Here is a 16,633-nt window from a genome sequence, read left to right as displayed (position 1 = left end):
TTTTCTAGCATAGTTACCCCCACTTTTTGCCTGATGTCAATGTGTTTAGGATGTAGTTCACTGAGGATCCTGCTAATCAGGACCCCAGTGACTGTGCTCTCGCCTCTAAATTTGGTTGCTGGTAAAAAACTTAAACCTACAATTGACATACTGGTGCACCCATGTAAGTCCCTCCTACATGGTACTTAGGCATTGGTACACCAGGGTTCTCCCATGGGCTGCAGCATATATTGTGCCACCCATGGGAGCCCATGCAAACTTTGTCTGCAGGCCTGCCATCGAAGCATGTGTGAAATGGCACATGCACCCTTTCCTGGTCAGTGCATTTAGACATTATGTCACCACTCTGATAGGTCCTTCAGCCCTAGAGCAAGGTGCATGTCTCTAAGTGTGAGGCACCCCTGCATGAGCAAGGTGCCCCTACAGACCCCAGGCCCATTCCTGGACTCTGTAAGTGCGGGGAAGCCACCTTACGGTATTTAGTGGACACTGGTCAACACAAGTGGTCCAACTACATAATGGTTTCTCTGAACCTAGGCATGTTTGGTGTCAAACATGTTGGAAACATGCAACTACATTGATTCCAGTGTTAGTTGCATGATACCATGTACCTGGGGGGGGGGGGAGGGGGTTCTTAGAGAATCCCAGTGTTCTGTCTGTGCACCCTTACGGGTCTAGCTGCCAGCTCACACTGCTGCTGACCCCAGACACTGTTATGCCCTCCTCCTGGTGAGCCAGGCTCAGGCCGGAGTGGCAGAGCAAAAGATTTCCTGAAAGGGAGAGGTGTGACAACCTCCTCCTGTGTATTAGGTGTTTAAGGTCTAGTGTCTGGGCAGCACCAGACTGCTTTGAAGGGCACATTTGGTGCTCTCCTTGCATAATCTGGTTTGCACCAGTTTAGGGATCCCAGGTTCTCACTCTGGTGCAAATCTGAACGAATGATAGGGGAGTGACCATGCCCCTTGTCCAGCTCCTCCCCTAGGGAGGTGCACAGAACTCTGCTAGGTGGCCATTTGATTCTGCCATCTTGAAAATAAGATGGGTAGAGGCCCCTGGAAGCATTTGACTGGTTAGGCCATGTAGATGACACCCCTGATCCCCCCTGATAGGTGGGTCACTTCACAGAGTGGCCAACCCTCTTTCAGGATTACTTAAGGCTACCCCGTGAGTGGATCCCTGGATTTGTTGAGCAAGACTCTCCAAGGAACTCTCTGCAAGACATCTTCTGCTCTTGGCCTCTGGAACCGCTGCTGGTCTGCTTTGGAACCAACCGAAACACGCCTGCTTCTGGTGGGAAGGCTCCCATTGCAACATTGTTTCTCCTGATTCTGCAAAAATTCTGCAACATCCAATTGCATCCTCTAGGGTCACAAGGAATCTGTTTGCACCTGGAAAGACAAAGGAATCTCCCTTGGAATTAAGGAGTCACTCCTCTTCATCCACAAGCACCTCAAGACAGCGTCAACCGGCGGTGGGGTCTGCTGTCCCATGGGCAGCTGAATGCTCTGCTTCACAGGTGGTGAGTCTGTGGCTTCCTCAGGGTCCTGCTTTTTTTCTGACCAACTTGGGAGACTGTGGGTCCCTGCTCCGGCCACTGGACTGGAACGCTTTGCACTTTGACTGTTACACTTGCCAAGGCTTGTTGACTCTTCCTTTAGGAGATCTTCAACCACCAAGAAGCCCTGGCCTCCAGCCCTCTGCAACTCAAAGATCAGCCCCTGTCCTGCAACTCCTGCAACATGGGACTTCTGTTTTGTTGTGCTTGTGAGGACTTCCTGTGGCTCCTTGCGTCCATAGCCTGTAGGTCATCCATGGGGGCTCCATCAACCTCTGCTGGCCTTCCTGTGTGCTGAGGGACAGTCCTGACTCCGCCTTCAGGGTAGAGTCTCCTGGACCTTTCTGATCCCCAAAACTTTGCAAATACTTCTTCAACTTCTCGTTGCATTTGTCAGTGCTTGTTGGTGACCTGGTTGGTCACTGACTCTCCTGCAATCTGGCTAGCATCGAGGGCCAGCTTGTAGGTGACTCCTGGGATCTTCTGCAGGTCCTGGACCCCGCAGCTGGACTTCTTCTTCCACTAACTTGCAAGAACTTTACCTCAAGGAGCGGGGGTGTTGCCACCTGCACCACCTGGGCACCTCCAAGGGTGCTAGACTCTGTTGTCTTCCTTTTCAGCTTCTGAACATCCAGGATCTGTCCTTGGGTTCCAAAGGCCTGGTCTACGGCTTGTGAAAGCAGTTGGACAATCTGAGGCCTCCACTGACTTCAGTAAGAGTCCCTTCTCGCCTCTGCATCTCGATCCCTGGTGTAGGTCCTCCTGTCTTCTTGGTATCCTGGGGTGGGAGCACTCTCCAACCTTCCTCTTGTCTGCTGGGTTCTTCGGGGTCCACTGGGGAGGGGTCTGTATACCACTATCTCCACCCACAAATCTCCGTGTTAGCCTACGCAACGACTGGGTGGGTAGCTACCTTGTACCTGGTCGCTAGAGAAGCTTACTGTAGGAAGCTGGCCTGGTGTGTGGTGGGTACTAAGGTACTTACACTTTACACAAGGTCCAAGTATCCCCTATTAGTGTAGTGTAGGCAGTGTCAAAAGCCAGAATCTTTAGAGGTAGCTGTGGATGAGCAGCCAAGGCTTATCTAGGAGACACAAAAAGCTCATGCTATACCACTGTAGTCACACAGCACTTACACACATGAAAAAACCCACTCAGGGGCATATTTATGAGCCCCTAGCGCGTGACACTCCAGTGGCGTTAAGCTCTGTTCCATATTTGCAAGGAGGAGTAACACCACTTTTTGTGGCGTTACACCTCCTTTTAAATATGGGACCTTCCGACGCAGTGATCTGCGTCACAGGGGCGTGCAATGGGGGTCCCCATTGCATTTTGATGCAGCCTCAGATTTACAAGATTTCGTAAACCTGAGGCTGAGCGAAAATAAGTGGCGTTGGCAAGGCACAATGAGGAGGAATACTTTTATTCCCCACGTTTTTTGCTTTTTCTATGCGTGCTGCATTGTGCAGCACGTATATAAACAGCAAAATGCCAGAAATTATTGTTTATGTATTGGAAGGGATACCTTCCCGTACATAAACAATAACACCCCTCATTGCAAACATCCTTGCATGATGGTGCAAGGATGCCTGCATTGGCCCTGGCAGCTAAATTTAGCGCCAGTGCAGGGGGCAACATAGCGGTGTGCCGTATTCACTTAAATACGGCGCATCCCTGCATTGTGAAAATGACTGAGGGAGGGGCTGCCAATTTTGGTGCAGCATCGCGCTCTATCATTTCCCATAAATATGGGCCCCAGTGTTACAAAAATAAAGGTACACAATACCAAAAAGTACTAGAGAGGCAACTTTTCAACAGGAGGTAAGTAGCACACTAAATATGCACACTAGCAGTAAGCGAAATATAGAAACTGAGAGAAAACAGTGCAAATGCAAATAGATAATAGTGACCTAGCCCAAACCATACAGTAAAAAATGGAATGCGAACACAACCCCACCACCTAGGTAAGTGGAATGTGTAGAGGGAAGCTGGGGGTACTAGGAAACCCTAAAGATAAGTTCCACAGTGCCCCCTAGTAACCAGGAGAAAGGATTAAGGGCCAGATGTGTCAAGCAGTTTTGCCCATTCTGTGTCTATGGGAAAATATGTTTGTACATATGGCCCTAAATTACTAGATTTTTCCCCAAACCACCCGAAAGTAAGAAAATGAAGAAAATGCAACAAGAGTGCAAGAAACCAGCAGTGGATTCCTGAAGAGGATGACCGGTGGAAGAAGGAGACCAAGTCCAGAAGTCACAGAAGAGCCCAGGAGGAGTAGGAGCTACTACCCACCCAGCTGTGGATGTAGGAGGTGGTCGACAGTAGGATGAATACAGTCAGGATGCAGACCTGGAGCAGGTGAAGAGTTCCTGGAAGATGCAGTCGACATCCCATGCTGGATGAAGGATGATAGCCAGTCAGTGACGAGGAAAAGCCACCAAAAAGCCTTGGCAAAGGCAGAAGTTGCAGTGAAGCAAAAGTGGAGATATCAGGGACCAGAAAGGTCCAGGAGGACTGAACTAATGGGAGGAGTCCTAGGGGGACCCTCAGCAAGGCAGAGAGTCCAAAAAAGAAGAGGGAGCCCTGACAGAAGATCCACTGGATGAGGAACCAGGAGTCACAGCTGAGCCCATGCAGCATTACTGGAGAAGGGTCCCCCCGCAGGAGATGCATGCATAGGGCAGTGCATTGCAGGAAGGAATGCTGGGGCTACATGGACCCTGAAGTTCCCTTGCAGGAGATGCAAACAAGCCTTGGCAGCTGCAAGAGTTGTGGTGCACAGGGGTACTGTCCCCCGTAGGAAGGCAAGGGCTTTCCTCGTCCAAAGTTGGACAGCTGGCGGAGAGGACTAAAAGGACTAATTTGGACCACCACGTGTGGTGCAGGATCCTTGCAGCTCAGGATGAGAGGAGATCTATGCAGCCGGTCGTCATTGCAGTTGGTGCCTGCGGATGCAGGGGAGTGACTCCCTCACTCTAAGGCAGATTCCTTCTTCCTTCTTATGTAGACTGCAGACTTGCCACCCTTAGAGGATGCACAGCCAGAGAAATGTTGCAGAAGCTGCAGGAGCCTTGGAAACAGTGTTGCAAGCAGAGTCTTCGTCGTTGATGCAGATTGTCGGTTCCTAAAGGGCCCAGTTGTGGTTCCACTGGCTAGAAGTCGAAGTAAGGTTGCAAAGGAGTCCTGCTGGAATCTTGCAAGCTGAATCTGAGGGCCCACCCAAGAGAGAGACCCTCAATAGCCCTGAAAGGGGGATTGGTCACCTAGCCAGGTGACCACCTTTCAGGAAGCGGCTTGTTAGAAATGGGGTCTTCAGTTGGCAGTCAGGGTACCTCCCGTCCAAGCAAGGACCCTCACTCTAGTCAGGGCAAAGGAGAAACACTCCTGGTTAACCCCCCACTCATCCCCTTGGTAGCTTGGCGGAAGCAGAAAGGCTTAACCCAGATGCAAGGTGTAAAGTATTTGTACCAACACACACAATTATACAATGAAAACACTACATAATGGACACTACCCCAGTTTAGAAAAATACACATTATTTCTCTAAATCAAACAAGACCAAAATGACAAACATCCAATATACACAAGTCAAAATATGAATTCTCAAAATAATAAGAGTCTTACTTCATAGAGAACAATTGGAAAGATTGATTTTACACAAAGTACCTGGTTTGCGCAAAAAATGAAGCCGCATGGGCGAGCGTGCATCAGAAAAGCCAGCGATACGTCAATTCCTTACTCACAATTGAGGCCGTTCGTCATTTCGTCTCCTGTCAGATAGGCGACGTGCTGTTTTTCTCCCTCGCAAGAGAGAAATGCATCAATTTCCAGACGGGGCACCTCAGATCCGCACAGGTTCACAATGACTTTGACGCCCAGCGATGATGCGTGAGAAATCCAGTTGCACGGTGTTAGAAAACCGCACTGCGTAGGGTTTGCGTCGTTATGAGCAGCTGCAAGCAGGTTTTGGGTGTTTCTCCAATGTCGATGCATGGATCTCCCAGCTGCGATGCAGGTGGAGCGTCTATTTTAGCCACCAAGTGGCTGGCGCGTCATTTATCAGGCACGTTGCAGATGGTGTGTAGAAAATGTCCCGCACGGTGTTCTGTGCATGGATTACAGTCCTTGTTCTGCCAACCTCACCTTTCAAGGGTCCAGGGACTGAATGGGCCACCACTTGGCAGGGCAGGAGTCTCAGCAGAGTCCAGGTGTGGGCAGAGGAATTCTTTGACGGCCCTGAGACTTCAAAACAGGATGATTCTTCTCAATCAGGAATGCACATCAAAGTCCAGTCTTTGTCCCTTTTCACAGACAGAATCAGCAACTGCAGGATAGCCCAACAAAGCACAGTTACAGGCAGGGGCAGCACTTCTCCTCATCTCTTCAGCTCTTCTCCTTGGCAGAGGTTCCTCTTGGTTCCAGAAGTGATCTAAAGTCTGGGGTTTTGGGTCCACTACTTATATCCCATTCTGCGTTTGAAGTAGACAAACTTCATAAAAAAGGTTCTGTTGTTAACAGGATCCTGCCTTGCCCATGCCGGGCCCCAGACATATACCAGGGGGTTTGGAGACTGCATTGTGTGAGGGCATGCACAGCTCATTCAGTGTAAGTGACCACTCCTCCCTCCACTCTAGCTCAGATGGCTCATCAGGATATGCAGGCAAAACCTCAGCTATCTTTGTGTCACCGTCTAGAGGAGATTCACAAACAGCTCAACTGTCAGCCTGACCGAGACAGGGAATCCACAAACAGGCAGAGTCACAGAATGGTTTAGGCAAGAAAATGCCTACCTTCTAAAAGTGGCATTTTCAAAATAACAATCTAAAAACCAACTTCACTAACAGATGTATTTTTAAACTGTGAGTTCAGGGACCCCAAACTTCATATTGCTATCTGCTATCGAATGTAAACTGCACTTTAAGGATATTTTTAAAGACATCCCCCAGGTTAACCTATGAGAGAGAGAGGCCTTGCAATGATGAAAAACAACGTTGCCAGAATTTCAATGTTAGGACATGTAAAACACATTAGTACATGTTCCACCTTTAACATACACCACACCCGGCCGATGGGGCTACCAAGGCCCACCTCAGGAGTGCCTTACAAGTATGTAAAGAGAAGGTTTGGGCCCGACAAGTGGGTACACTTGCCAGGTCGAATTGGCAGTTTAAAACTGCACCCACAGACACTGCAGTGGCAGGTCTGAGACATGTTTACAGGGCTACTCATGTGGGTGGCACAATCAGTGCTGGAAGCCCACTTGTAGCATTTGATTTACAGGCCCTAGGTACCTCTAGTGCAATTTACTAGGGACTTACTAGTAAATCAAATATGCCAATCAGGGAAAATCCAACTACTCATACAATTTCACATAGGGAGCCCTTGCACTCTAGCACTGGTCAGCAGTGGTAAAGTGGTCAGAGTAACAAAAACGGCAAAAATAGAGTCTAGCACACAGTCAACAACCTGGGAAGTAGAGGCAAAAAGTTAGGGGAGACCACGCCAAGGATGCCAGGTCTAACAGGGTTCTGATGTCATCTGCCTGGCCTGGCCACTCAGATGCTCCCAGGGATCCCTTCCCACCTTGGATTCAAGATGGCAAAACTCGGCGACGCTCTGGCGGGGCTCTGGGCACCACCCCAGGAATGGTGATGGACAGGGGAGTGTTCATTCCCCTTTCCATTGTCCATTTTCATGCCAGAGCAGGGACTGGAGGTCTCTGAACTGGTGTAGACTTGTTTATGCATGGAGGACACTAAATGTGCCCTTCAAAGCACATCAGTGGCTTGAGGAGGCTACCCCTCCCAAGTCATGTAACACCTATTTCCAAAAGGATAGGGAGTTACCCCCCTTTCCCAAAGGAAATCCTTTGTTCTGCTTTCCTAGGCTTGAGCTGTTCAAGCAGCAAGAGGGCAGAAGCCTGTCTGAGGGGTGCCGGGAAAACCCCTGAAGGCTGGTAGGAAAAATGCTGGGGGACCTCTAAGGAGCCCCCAGAGTGCATAAAATCATAATTCCAATACTGTCCACAGTACTGGGGTATGATTCCAACATGTTTGATACCAGGTTCAGAGTTACCATTATGTAGCTGGACATAGGTAGCGATCTATGTCCAGTACATGCGTAAAATGAAGCCTCGCATGCACGAAGTGAAGGAAAATGGAACTGGAGTTCGTAGAGACACTTCTGCTGGTGCCTTGGTTGGGTTCACTATTTCACATTCCACTTTTTAGTACATGGTTTGGCCCCCCTACAGGGCTCTGCATATTATATGCTATTTCTGTTGGTTATTTTGTGTTTTATATTGTGTGTTGGTAGCTCCAAAGGGAGGTATACCAATGCTAGTCTAGTAGTAGTGCTGTAATAAAGTATCCTTTATTTGTGCAACACTTGTGTGGTTCATTCTTGTGAGCCAGGTCCTGTCTGACTACTGTGGTATTGCAAGGGCTTTACATTCTTCCTGGATAAGCTTCAGCTGCTCGCCTCAGAGAGCTTTTGCTATCTGGACACCTATTCACTATCCCTAAATGTTGCCTGGACTCAGTATAAGGTGCCACACCATAGGTGTACACTATAAATTGAGCCAGCCTCCTACACGCATCCCAAAATTGAATACATTAATAATATAGCATTTTGTACTTCTAGTTGCCTAAAGTATGTCATGAATGGTCTATGTCGTCCCACTACAACAAGTGGTTCCTGTATTTATGATTTGGGAGACTGAAAGCTCTCCCCAGATTATGTTACCCAATAATTAGCTTCATGCTCCTGACCGCTTATGAGTCATACTGATGTTAATCATACTGTTGTCAGATTGGGAGAAAAGTAAAAGAGGACAGAGAAGAGGGTGCTAAAATAATAAAGGAGAATGCATTTCTCGACTTGGGAAGGGTGTGGGATACAACTCTGATCTGAGTCTTTGCCAACGAGACAGAGCAGGGCTGATCACCATGGATGGTGGCTCAATAGTGAGTGAGAACTGAACAGATTTTAGATAAATGTTTGCATTGGTGTAAATTAGCTGCAATATTGTTATAATTATGAAAAACACTAACTACAGAGTTCATTTTCGAGGCTCCAGGGTCTTATATGATTATGGATATTACTGTGGAACACAAACGAGGGACAATCCCTTTGATGAGTAACAAAGCATGACTGCTGTTAAAAAATGTAAATTGACAGATATTGCACATCATACTGTACTAAATACGCTTATATACATTTTTGTGTGATATGAAAAATAAAAAAATATATATGTTGGATAAAAGAAGTATGCATAAATCGGTGGTCTCCAATGGATACATAGACTCTAGTTAGTAGAAATAAAGGCAAACATAAACAAGTACATTTCTGCTTTTCACCTAATTCCAATTTTTTCGCTTCTTCTAGAATTTATGGCAAGGTGTTCCAAATCTTCCTAGCCTTCCTAGTCACAGGTGATCAGTTTGAGTAGTGATCTGCAGGTGAGCTTGAAGTTGCAACTTTGAGCTCTGTGTTTTTTATCTTTTCCAGGTTGATTAAATGACCTATGGTGATTTGTTGTATCTCGTGCATAATGTTTAGAATAGGTTGGACATACATTTAAACTTTTCCCACGTTGTGTGTGTTGTGTACAGTGCAGCACATAGACAGTTTGAAAAGTTAAGAGAAAATTAAACTTTTCTGCTACTTTGCAGATATTTCGAAGAGACATATTTTTATGCAAAGCCCTATCCACAAATGATAGTAGGTGATACTGTTCTTTCAACGGCCATGAAACACCCATGGGATGTCCCATTAAAGCAAAGTATCACACAGCAGCACACAAGGCTACTTTGCATCACTTTTAGGTTACTTTCCAGATCAAATGTTTTGGTTACTTTACACTGGCACAGTGTTGGTAAATCTGCCCCCAGGTTTGTATAATTAGTGGTAGTGTGAATATCTGCCCTGGCGTTTGGCGAAGATTACCATGCAAGAAATCACTCGGCTTTTAAAGAACGAATAAATAGTGATTACAAACAAATAAAGTATCATCAGGATTATGTTTGGAATTTCGACCTGGAAATTAACACGTTTATGCATCATGTATTTTATTAGACAAATTTTAGCATTGAAAGGATATTTCTGTTACGACGAATGAGACACCCATTTCACTGTGCTGTAATACATTTATAAGAGTTTTGTTTCAAAGCTAGCGTTTTCCTTAAAAAACACGAAAGCACCTTAACCTTCCCTTCACTTAAGGGATATTAACATCATGAACTGCAATCCAGAATCTACCTCATGCCTGTGATGTGGGTGGCTCACAAAACTGAAGAAATACTGTATCCTCTTTAAAGTTTAAGTGCAGCAATTATCGGGTGAAGGGTGGGTAGATAATGTCTGCTGATTGCCTGTTGTTACATTCACATTTCACGTGCGCATTTTGTGCATAGTTTTTCTACCTGAGCATGAAACGTTTTTTTCTTGAAATGTGCAACTGCCCGTTAGACGATGGTGTACATGAAGAAGGTGGAAAATCAATAACTATTTGGTGTTTGCGAAGGCTTCAAAATCGCATAATTTCAGTGCCTCTACTTTTACTTTGTTTTCCTTTCTAAATGCCCTATTTACTGGCTATTTTAGGAATTCTTACGCATTTCCTAAGGATCTCATTACTGAACAGGCCATTGGGGATCAGTAAGCAAGCACACACACAGCTCAATTGATTGTCAGTGCTTGGAAGTTTGTGTAAAGTATCCGGTGTAGAGAAAACAAGCATTTGCAAAGCAATGGTCTCGCGTTTACTCGAGTTAAACCTATTAGCCTTTTACATTTCTAACCGGACTTTTCTTGCCATATAAGGTGAAAAGTAAAACAGTTTCACATAAGCGAGCTGATGGCCGCCATGAGCGCAAAGCAAACACACAAAAGGAAACAGAAGTTTGCTCACAGTGAAACATATTGGCAAGAGTGCAATTTTTCATGTAATCTGCAAAAGTGCAATTATCAATGGAACTGTCAAAAGTGCAAATATCCAGGTCACAGGGTAGATGTCATGCAAAGCGCTTGGGTACTGCCCAGCGAGACTGCGCTGCCTACAAAATAAAGAGAAAAAGGAGTCCAGAAACCAAACTGAAAACATGGAGCCTCGTAGGTTTTCAGTAGTTGGTCTGTGTGTTCGAGGCGGGCTAAACACTGGAAAAGGCATGATGTATACATGCCTTTCACTAATGAAATGAAGCGAATTGTAAAAGGCAAGCCCACAAACCAACCAAAGTGATGGGCCTTACATGGGCGTTGTTACAAGCCCGTAGAGAGATAACAACAGGTACAGATCGCTTTGCGCTCAACCCTAAAAAACTAGGACCAGTCGCTAGAGAGTGATCAAATCAATTATATAAACTCTTTGAAAAAAATGTTTTGACAGTCAATACGTTCGGGGAGTAAACATGTTATTGTGGATGGGGCAAGGTGGCTAGCATGGTGGATGTGTAGCCATAGACTGCCCAGTAACAGCTCCCTCCATCCTCTTCGTCCCCAATAAACCCATTTCGCCCATTGTAGGAAAGTACCATCTTGCCTGGCATGTTACCCCCATTTTTACTGTATGTATATTTGTTTTTGTGTATGTGTCACTGGGATCCTGCTAGCCAGGGCCCCAGTGCTCATAAAGTATGCCCTGTATGTGTTCCCTGTGTGGTGCCTAACTGTATCACTGAGGCTCTGCTAGCCAGAACCTCAGTGTTTATGCTCTCTCTGCTTTTCAAATTGTCACTGCAGGCTAGTGACCAATTTTACCAATTCTGATTGGCACACTGGAACACCCTTATAATTCCCTAGTATATGGTACCTAGGTACCCAGGGCAGTGGGGTTCCAGGAGATCCCTATGGGCTGCAGCATTTCTTTTGCCACCCATAGGGAGCTCAGACAATTCTTACACAGGACTGCCACTGCAACTTGAGTGAAATAATGTCCACGTTATTTCACAGCCATTTTACACTGCACTTAAGTAACTTATAAGTCACCCATATGTCTAACCCTCACTTAGTGAAGGTTAGGTGCTGAGTTACTTAGTGTGTGGGCACCCTGGCACTAGCCAAGGTGCCCCCAAATTGTTCAGGGTAAATTCCCCGGACTTTGTGAGTGCGGGGACACCATTACACGCGTGCACTACATATAGGTCAATACCTATATGTAGCGTCACAAAGGTAACTCTGAACATGGCCATGTAACATGTCTAGGATCATGGAATTGTCACCCCAATACCATTCTGGTATTGGGGGGACAATTCCATGCATCCCCAGGTCTCCAGCATAGAGCCCGGGTACTGCCAAACTAACTTTCCGGGGTATTCTCTGCAGCTATCGCTGCTGCCAACCCTCAGACAGGTTTCTGCCCCCCTGGTGCCTGGGCAGCCCAGTCCCTGGAAGGTAGAACATTTGGAAATAGGTGTGAAGGGCCTGGGAGGAGTAGCCTCTCCTGGGCTCTGGAAATGCTTTGAAGGGCACAGATGGTGCCCTCCTTGCATAAGCCAGTCTACAACGGTTCAGGGATCCCCCAAGCCCTGCTCTGGCGCAAAACTGGAAAAAGGAAAGGGGAGTGACAACTCCCTGATCAGCACCTCCCAGGGGAGGTGCCCAGAGCTCCTCCAGTGTGTCCCAGACCTCTGCCATCTTGGATGCAGAGGTGTGAGGACACAATGCACAACTCTGAGTGGCCAGTGCCAGCAGGTGACGTCAGAGACCCCTCCTGATGGTGCTTACCTCTCTCTGTAGCCAATCCTCCTCTGGGGGCTATTAAGGGTCTCTCCTGGGGGTATCTCACCAGATAACAATTGCAATATCTCACAAGTGTTGTTCTGCACTTCCCTCTTCGACTTCTGCCAAGGATCGACCGCTGACTGCTCCAGGACGCCTGCAAAACCGCAACAAAATAGCAATAAGACTACCAGCAACATTGTAGCTCCTCATCCTGCTGGCTTTCTCAACTGTTTCCTGGTGGTGCATGCTCTGAGGGCTGTCTGCCTTCACCTTGCACTAGAAGCCCAGAAGAAATCTCCAGTGGCTCAACGGAATCTTCCCCCTGCCAACGCAGGCACCAAACTTCTGCGTCACTGGTCCTCTGGGTACCCTCTCATCTTGACGAGCGTGGTCCCCGGAACACAGGAGCTGGATCCAAGTGTCCCCGACAGTCCAGTGGCCCTTCTGTCCATATTTGGTGGAGGTAAGCCCTTGCCTCCCCACGCCAGACAGTAGTCCTGTGCACTGCGTGAACTGCAGCTGCTCGGGCTTCTGTGCACTTTTGCAAAGTTTCCTTTGTTCACAGCCTAGCCCAGGCCCCCAGCACTCCGTCCTGCATTGCCCAACTCGCTGAGTTGGGCTCCGACATCATGGGACCCTCATTTGTTATTCTGGGTCTACTGTCATCCTCAGATCTTCTAAGTGCCTGTTCAGGTGCCTCTGCAGGTGCTGCCTGCTTCTGCGTGGGCTCTTCATGTTGCTGAGCACCCCCTCTGTCTCCTCTTCCAAGGGGCGATCTCCTGGTCCTTCCTGGGCCCTGGCAGCACCCAAAATCTTTAACCACAACTCTTGCAGCTAGCAAGGCTTGTTTGTGGTCTGTCTGTGTGGAAACAACTCTGCATCCTCCAGCACGCCGTGGGACATCTTCTGACCGAAGGAGAAGTTCCTAGCACCTTCCGTTATTGCAGAATCTTCCGCTTCTTCCACCCAGAGGCAGCCCTTTTGCACCTTCAAACGGGATTTTAGTGGGCTCCTGCCCCCCCGGACACTTGTGTGACTCTTGGACTTGGTCCCCTTCCTTTACAGGTCCACAGGTCCAGGAATCCGTCTTCAGTGCTTTGCAGTCAGTTGTCTCCTTGCAGAATCCCCTATCTCGACTTTACTGTCTTTCTGGGGTATTAGGGTAACTTTACTCCTACTTTTCAGGGTCTTGGGGTGGGGTATCTTGGACATCCTTAGTGTTTTCTTACACTACCAGCGACCCTCTACACACCACACTAGGCCTGGGGTCCATTTGTGGTTCGGATTCCACTTTTGGAGTGTTGCCCCCGGGCCTATTTTTCCCTATTGCATTCTATTGTGTTCTACAGTGTTTGCACTACTTTTCGAACTGTTACTTACCTGATTTTGGTTTGTGTGTGTATATTTTATGTATATTACTTACCTCCTAAGGGAGTATATCCTCTGAGATACTTTTGGCATATTGTCACTAAAATAAAGTACCTTTATTTTTAATAGCTCTGAGTATTGTGTTTTCTTGTGATATAGTGCTAAGTAATATAAGTGGTCTAGTAGGAGCGTTGCATGTCTCCTAGTTCAGCCTAAGATGCTCTGCTATAGCTACCTCTATCAGCCTAAGCTAATCTGCTACCTACCTACCTCTAATCTACTAATAGGGATAACTGGACCTGGCACAAGTTGTAAGTACCACAAGGTACCCAGTATAAGCCAGGCCAGCCTCCTTCACCCATCATCCATCTGCAGGAGGGATTGAGTTGAAGGCATTCCAAAGGTGACAAATACCCTAAATTCGGGTCCATACATCACTTTAACACTGCGGAGCACAGTGGCCGACCAGGCCTGGAGAAGGTAGCCAGAGAGCGAAGGAGTGAAGAAACACCCCCATGCCAAGACTTCTGGGCCCAATAAAATTTAATATAAGACCTACACCTGCATGCATCTGATTTAAAGCAAGAAGTCTCTGATCCTATGGAACAAGAAAGACTCCTTGAAGACATGGCAGAGGATGCAGAGGGGCACAGTCATGGCGTAGTAACATTTGAGTAATGACCCTGCTGGGGAGCTTGGAAGAACATTCCATGATAGACTGCTTAGTGACTTAGATAAAGTTTCATGGTCCCATCTGATCTATCTTCTTTCTTCTCCCTTGAAAGCACACACAGATCCTAGCACTGCTCCCTCCCGCTGAAGCCCTGCCGTCATCTGTCATTGCTAACCCATTACGTTATAAAGACCAAGATACTAAACTGAAATACTCACGTCAGTCTGGCTGTCTTGAGACTGATAACCACCAGGTCCCGATTTTTCCGCATTAAACCCTGACAGTGCAGTGCCACAGCACATCTTTCCTGGGAGTGATGGGAAAACTGAGGGAATTTAACAATAAATACTCTCTTCTGTGCCTAGCCAAGCTCAATGTCAACCTTGGCTAGAAATCGTATGACTTTGCTACACCTGCGGAGACCTAGGACTGACTCAAGAGACAAGACACAGCCTCCATGTTGACTCTTCCTGAAAGGTGCCGGGTGGACCCCCCAAGAGACACCACAGCTGCCCCAGGAAGAGCCTATTCCTTTGTCAAAAGCCTTGAAGTTCAAATAGCTTTCGCGTAAAAAACACACAAAAGACAGGCAGAGAGATCTAGACTCCAGAATAGATAGAGAGACTGAATGTTCACTATCAGTTACTCTGCTTATGACAAGGGGGTGCGGATTTGTATTAGACCAGGAGTATCATTTGTAGTACACACACAACTCCTAGATGCAGACAGCAGTATCTATGCCTCTAATCCAACCAACTTAACTTCCTTCAGCATCTCTACAGGCAGTTGACTTTCTGGTCACTCTTCTGATGGATTAAGGGGGGACAGGACTTTATTTGTGTCCTCCATACCGAAATAGAGAGATCTCCCATGTTGACCTAAAGCCTATAATGCCCGGACATTCATTTACTGGCCCACCACGAATGGTGCCATTGTAATTCCCAACTCTGGCTCTACTCATTTTACTGTACAGCACATGACATCTATGTGGATCTGGACAGAACTATCTGACAATCTGGGCAGAGGATTGTCAGACCATAATCCCCAGATTTTACATTTACATTGGGGGAGGTCCCTATCAACCATACAATGGCTCTAATCGACCATCATGGAATACTTGTGGGCAACTGAGAAGAAGAACGTCCAATCATATTTTATCCAAAGCAATAGTATGGCATCCTTCCTCTTGGTCGAGTTGAAATCCTTCAAAGTAGTCACCAGTGGACTCATTATCCACGCTACTGTAGGAGTTTGCAAAGTAATAGACAGGGACCTGAATGTTTCTGAAGATGCCTGCATGGACACCAAGAGGAGGATGGTGGAGGACCCAAAGTATTCTCTCAGCACTCTCTGGGAAAAAAACAGCAACTTTGCTTCAGCGGCTGAGGTGTCTGGACTGTGTGTCCCACCTTGCCCGCACCTGTTCCAAAGGTGATATGGTAGACCAGCTGATCCCTTGGCTTGTCAACTGAGAAAACAGGTGACAAGCCACCACCTCCATTCAAAACTCAAAACTGGACTTAGTCCATTCAAGTATGGTATTAAATGATCCTTCTTAGAATACATTTTTGGGCTGCGCGGTCCTCACCTGGGCACCATTGTTCCGGAACAGCCCACAGATTTTTTTTATCTCACCTGCTTCTACCCAAGCTCCCTGTAATTTTGAAAGATACAACTGAGGCCCCCACAGCATTAAAAAAGCAATAACTGACTAGGCCCCAGGGAAGTCCACCAGTAAAGACGACCTTCCCATAGAATTTAAAAAGCATATACCTGACCCAAATGTATGAGACTGCCATATCCAAAGCGAGCCTGCCTTCCTCTCTCTGAGAAGCACCGCTGGTCCCGATCCTGAATCCTGGCAAAATCACCAAGACCTAAGCTACTCCCACCCCAAATCGATACAATGACTACAAGATTGTCAGGTTTCCCTGGTGTGCTGTTGCATCTTGACTCATCCAGTTGACCTTGTGATCATAGGCAGTCTGTAACCTCAGAACATTGTGCATGTACTATCTTCATGCAACTATGGCATTCGGTGTAGCGCGCTCGTCGATGGTCTCCCATAACAACATTCTTCAATATGTGCTTACCCCTTACCCCAGCTCAATTCTCGCTTCCTCTTTACGTGTTTAATGTGAAGGATATCTCTGTAGGACTGTTTATCCTTTTCTGGAAAACCCGTTAGTGTTCGGGGTCCTTTGAAGACTTAAGTAAAAATCTAGAGATGAGAAGTAAGTTGACAAGCTTGCCATGAGTTATAGACCGGAGTTCTATGACTCAGCATCAAAAGTGGGAGCACGGCTGCACATCCA

Source organism: Pleurodeles waltl, chromosome 6 (genome assembly GCF_031143425.1).
Source record: "Pleurodeles waltl isolate 20211129_DDA chromosome 6, aPleWal1.hap1.20221129, whole genome shotgun sequence".
NCBI classification, from domain to species: Eukaryota; Metazoa; Chordata; class Amphibia; order Caudata; family Salamandridae; genus Pleurodeles; species Pleurodeles waltl.
Note: the sequence above shows the minus strand (reverse complement) of the source record.